Source organism: Triticum dicoccoides, chromosome 6B, assembly GCF_002162155.2.
Source record: "Triticum dicoccoides isolate Atlit2015 ecotype Zavitan chromosome 6B, WEW_v2.0, whole genome shotgun sequence".
Lineage (NCBI taxonomy): Eukaryota > Viridiplantae > Streptophyta > Magnoliopsida > Poales > Poaceae > Triticum > Triticum dicoccoides.
The window spans coordinates 54376885-54383533 of record NC_041391.1 but is presented as its reverse complement, the minus strand read 5'-3'; positions in this window follow the sequence as shown (position 1 = coordinate 54383533).

Here is a 6649-nt window from a genome sequence, read left to right as displayed (position 1 = left end):
GAATTGTCACCGACTCGCAGCTGTGGTGGCCCAGTCAAGTCGACTCGAGGTGCTTCAGGTGGTCGTAACACAAACACACACGTATGCATGCGTTTTCATGTGAACAGGTCTGATTGATCTCTCTCTTACTACGCACGCAGACTAACTGATTATTTATGGGTAGCAGCTACAATATGGGAACATACCATCTTGGCTACATATAAATCATTTACGCATGCGTTTATGAGACATGATTTTTTTTCGGCGGTATTATGCATTTATGTTAATTTTGTAGATGGGATATGCATGATCTGTGTGAGACCGCTTTGTTGTTAAATAACTACATATTTCTTAGATAGATGACCGATATGTTGGACTTCTTTATACAATTTGCTTGATTAAGATTCCATGGTTGTATAGTGTTTGGATAAAATTTTGGACATCTATCTAATGGCTATAATTTCGTATAAAAAAAGGTACCAAATGAAATTCCTCAGGTTTTGCTTTAAATACAATTTGGACATCTGTCTAGAAGAAAAAATATATATAAGGTGTTTATGGATCTAGAGAAGCGATCTCTAATTACGGGAGGGTAACCCATGTTTGTGCTGCAAAAACTGGGTACACGCACTAAAAGTCTTCATGAACTATATTTAATTCAAATATATACTATGGAGAATTTCCTTATAGTTTTTCTAAAATGTTCTGGATAAGACTTATTTGTTGGATAAATAGTGCATCTCTATTTTAATAAACTCAATGTGAAATCCATAGCTAGATTGATTTTAAAAAGAAATTTGATTTTCATTGTAGAGAAATATTATGTTGTGATGGAGGACCAGTGTGAAAGGATAAATAATATATACATTTACAAAAACAACGTATAAGGCAAGCAAATGTTGTGTTTGAATATTGGCAGCATAACCATGTTGTGACTACAACACTATTGAAAGCACAGTATATGTGTACCATTTATCCTTTGTTTTTTCATAGAAATGTCCTGGGCTACAGTCCATGCAGTAAAATGGAAATACCTTTGTCCGAAAGTATACAATCATATTTCTCTAAATAATTTGTACTATACATTTTATGATTTTATTTTTAGACTCTACTAGAGAATTTAGCCACGCAATTGCGAGGGCCACCCTACTCGCTGCCACTAATTTTAGTTTGTGTAATGCTCTAACTACGTGGATGAGAATGCCCATATGGATGATCAAGTTCACACGTACGTGGCCAATCAATCTGCTCTCTGAACAAAAATAATCTATCTTACTCAGTTTACTAAACCATCCAAACTAATTTTACATTAGCAATCGGTAATACGATATGTTTTTGTCCATCATTCCATATCACACACTACAGCCTAACACATAGATTGGATATTTAGGTACAGGCTGAGGAGTGAATACATAAATTCTAATATACTAATAAAATTCTTTGATGAAAATTCTTCAAGTGATGAAGGAAGCTAATAAAATTCTTTGAGGAAAATAAAGAACGATGCAACAGGACATATACACTGCCACAATAAAAACGGAGAAATCGGGCCAAATACATAGATTAGGCTATATTTAGTGGGTGAGGTTAGTTTTGCATGTTTGTTGAAGAATACACCCAAATAAGTTAATATATGATGTTTTGCTTGGATGTTTCTTAAAATTGTGGATAAAAGATAGACACCACAATATAGTTTCGCATGACATAAGAGAACCCCAATATGGTTTTCGATTGTCCCATATTAAATGCTTTGCTAATGTCTTACTACACATGATAAAACAAAATCACTTGAGTCCACTAATATTTCCTCACGATATAGATACATGCTACAAAAGTTTATTTGACAAACAATTTTTCACATTGCGTATATGATTTTCCAAGCCTACCTTCGTGTAGCAACATAGATATAAAAACACATACTCCCTCCTTCCATCTATATAGGGCCTAATGTGTTTTTCAAGACTGTCTTTGACTATTGATAAGAGTAATAGTACATGAGATATATAATATGAAAATTATATTATTGGAAGCTCCTTTCACATACGAATTTGAAGGTATGCTTTATGTAAGTTGCATGTCTTATATTATTACTCTTAACATTTGATTAAAGTTAGCCTCAAAAAACGCATTAGGCCCTATGTAGATGAAAGGAGGGAGTAGAAAATCACGTACAAATGTGCGCCACTATAACTTAGGTGAGATGACACCATCAAAACTAATGTGCTCGATCAGGAGTTATTACTATTAATATAAGTGTCATCTTGGTCTGAAGGGGCCCAAGATGAACCTTGAGAAATTGAAGAGAGATCGAGCCAATGGTTGTATATTGACCGAGAGATTCAAGAGAGGAAAACATGGAAGAATTGAAAGAGAGGGGAAGGTGGCATGGAATAGATAATTGACCTACCCATAGGAGATTAATTAGATGGCATACCGGTTATTTTCGGCCTAGACTCCAAGTGCCTTGATGGAGCTTCAGGTCAACCTGTAGGCATACATGTCTTTCAAGTATTATATGGATACACCACACTTATATTATAATTTTTTTGTATTTTGATTTCAATGTGCTTACATTATTTTAAGTGGTACTTTAATTTTTTCAAAAGTGGAATTTTGTTTTGAGCAGTAAGTCACCAACATTTCAAAAGGATCGTACAAAGTTTCTACAAGGCAATTACAATTATAATATCTATTATTATCATTAAAATAACAGGACTTTCAACTACTTCTATAATAAAAAAACAATTATCTAGCCGCGCAAATGCGCGGGTGACCCTGCTAGTTGCTAGTTAAAGGAAAAGGCATGCCGCGTTCGAGTCGCAACCCCACACTCCCGGGAATCGGGAGTACTCCACGGCCCGTCTAGCATGACACATAGCTTAGGGAAGGCGTGTTGCCTAGCATTTTCACTTTCATGTGGGACCGCTGTTGAACAAACCGACTATTGGCAAACCGCACCCCGCCCGCCGCCGGGTTGGAAAACAGAAATGAGGGGAAGTCGTGCTGTAGCACGGAAGCCAAGAAATTTGGTGTCAGATGGGGCTCGTTGATAGAGTACGTAGGATCATTCCGTACTAGTACTACTCCTACTAGTATCAAGTTTGTACTATACAACTAGTAGGTACGTGCACGACACAGCATCATAGGAACAAAAAACAGGAAGATCTTGTTTTGGGTGATTTATCTTTTTGTCAGTCAACGTAGTATGAATAATATGATGTGGGGGGCACCCATGAAGGTTATGTGGCTTGGTTGCATGGCTACGAAAGGTTAGTGAAAAATAAATAGATAATGTGTTTAGAGTGCACTCCACTAAATAGATATACTTTGGATCCATTGCAATGGGCCTGCACAGCTATATCTATACCCCCTATATAGTGTGTGAAAAACTTTAAAAGTTGGTCGTTGGATGAAGCTAATCCGACGGTATAAAGCTGGAAAATCTGAGCGCTACTGGCCGTTGTATATCATCCACATTCCACCAGATTCTGCCACATGTAGAATCTAGAAGACTCCATGGTTGAACTTATTAATTCATTACTAAGGGGTTGTTTGGTTGGAGACTAAGTTTACCAAAGCTTGCCACATCTAAGGTTAGGCAAGTTTGACCAACTTAGGTGTGTGTTTGGTTCAAGCCACATTTTAGGCAAGCCACACTATGGTTCCACATCACATACACACAATAAGTGTGGGAAGATTCTCTTAGGCTTGCCAACTTGTGGCTCTCATTTTGAAGAACTTACCTTAGGCAAGTTTGGCAACATTGTATGGTAAAGTGTGGCACTCCTAGGCCTAGAACCAAACAGCCCCTAACTTTGTGACAACTAAGCTTAGGCAAAGTGTGGGGTTGTTTGGTTTGTGACTAAGATTGCCAAAGATTGCCACACGTAAGGTTAGGCAAGTTTGACTAACTTAGGTGAGTGTTTGGTTCAAGCCACACCTTAGGCAAGACTGACATACACACAAAAAATGTGGCAAGATTCTCTTAGGCTTGCCAACTTGTGGCTCTCATTTTGAAGAACTAATTTTGCCACAACTAAGCTTAGGCAAAGTGTGGGATTGTTTGGTTTGTGACTACGATTACCAAAGATTGCCACACGTAAGGGTAGGCAACTTTGACTAACTTAGGTGAGTGTTTGATTCAAGCCACACCTTAGGCATGCCTGACATACACACAAAAAATGTGGCAAGACTCCCTTAGGTTTGCCAACTTGTGGCTCTCATTTTGAAGAACTAAGGTGCTATTTGGTTCTAGGCCTAGCATTGCCACATTTTGCCACATATTTTTGCCAAGCTTGCCTAAGGCTAGTTTATCAAAATGAAAGCCACAAGTTGGCAAGCCTAAGGGAATCTTGCCACATTTTGTGTGTGTATGCCATGTGGGGTCCATGTGTGGCTTGCCTAAGGTGGGGCTTGAACCAAACACTCACCTAAGTTAGTCAAACTTGCCTAGCTTTAGGTGTGGCAGCATTTGGCAAAGTTAGTCACAAACCAAACAACCCCTAACCTTAGTCATGTTTGGCAACATTGTATGATAGTGTGGCATTGCTAGGACTAAAACCAAACAACCCCTGTGTCTGCCACAAAAAATGTGGCTAACGAAATGGCCACCACAAGTGTGGGAAGATTTGGCAAGAAGTTGAGTCTATGACATGTGGACCATGTAGATAGAAAAGTGTGGCAAGCCACAAGTGTAGCAATGAACCAAACACATGCCTAAGATATTGTGGCACGCCTAAGCTTAGGCGTGGCAACCTTGGGCTGCAAACCAAACATCTATACCCCTATATAGTGTGTGAATAAGTTTTAAAGTTGGTCATTGGATCAAGCCAATCCGACGGTACAAAGATGGCAAATCCGAGCACTACTGGCCGATGGATATGATCTACATTCCACCAGATTTTCCACATGTAGAATATAGAAGACTCCACATGTAGAAGCATAATGCACAAACCACCAGAATCTCATGCGTGCAATGCACGTGTACCTTACTAGTAGTTGGTAGTAGTAAGAAACAAATTCCGGGTTTGGCACGAGCTTGTACTACGGGAGCACCACAAGGCCTACCACAGAAGTTACATTTCCCTCTCAGGGCCCATGGGACCAAACTTCAGTGGCTTAGTGCCCCGCCTATGAGTCAATGACATGCGGACCTTAAATGCGGCTGGCCCACATGTCATTCTCATGGTGGTGGCGTGGTTCGCGACTCACTCGTTTGAGATGAACCGACCGGTGGTGGCGTGGCCGTGGCGAGGGTGCCACAGCTGGGCGTCGGGGCATTACGAGGCGTAGATGGCCACACCAGCGGGTACTACTTGTAGTACAGAAGTACTCCAACTGAGGATTGATGCCTGGGACTAAATGTGTCACGGCCGCTGGATGAAAATTCGATGGTGCGGGAGTACAGATCGGAGCACAGCAGCAGAACATGCAAACCGCGTCCAATCGGGTGTGGTTGTGGTAGAAAGTTGATGGTTGCCGCAGTTCAGCTAGCCCGCATGTCATGCACACAAAGGCAGAGGAGCCGTGGGGCCGAGAGGGATGAGGCGTGTTGGGGAACGTAGTAATGTCAAAAGAATTCCTACACACACGCAAGATCATGGTGATGCATAGCAACGAGAGGGGAGAGTGTTGTCCATGTACCCTCATAGACCGTAAGCGGAAGCGTTAGTACAACGCCGTTGATGTAATCGTACGTCTTCATGATCCGACCGATCAAGTACCGAACGTATGACACCTCCGAGTTCAGCACACGTTTAGCTCAATGACGTCCCTCGAACTCCGATCCAGCCGAGCTTTGAGGGAGAGTTCCATCAGCACGACGGCGTGGTGACGATGATGATGTTCTACCGACGTAGGGCTTCGCCTAAGCACCGCTACGATATTATCGAGGTGGAATATGGTGGAGGGGGGCACCGCACACGGCTAAGAGATTAATGATCAATTGTTGTGCCTAGAGGTGCCCCCTGCCCCGTATATAAAGTATCAAGGGGGAGGGGGCGGCCGGCCAGGAGGAGGCACGCCAGGGAGGAGTCCTAGTGTCCTACTCCCACCGGGAGTAGCAGTAGTACTCCCTCCTTTCCTAGTCCAAGTAGGAGAGGGGAAGGAAGGGAGACAGGAGAGGAAGGAAGGGGGAGCGCCGCCCCCTCTCCTTGTCCTATTCGGACTAGAGGGGGAGGGGGCGCACGGCCAGCCTTGGCCGCACCTCCTCTTCTCCACTTAGGGCCCATGAGGCCCATTAACCCCCCGGGGGGTTCCGGTAACCCCCGGTACTCCGGTATACATCCGATAACCCCCGGAACCATTCCGGTGTCCTAATATAGTCGTCCAATATATCAATCTTCATGTCTCGACCATTTCGAGACTCATTGTCATGTTCGTGATCGCATCCGGGACTCTGAACTATCTTCGGTACATCCAAACACATAAACTCATAATATAATCGTCATCTAACTTTAAGCGTGCGGACCCTACAGTTTCGAGAACTATGCAGACATGACCGAGACACGTTTCCGGTCAATAACCATTAACGGAACCTGGATGCTCATATCGGCTCCTACATATTCTACGAAGATCTTTATTGGTCAAACCGCATAACAACATACGTTGTTCCCTTTGTCATCGGTATGTTACTTGCCCGAGGTTTGATCATCGGTATCTCAATACCTAG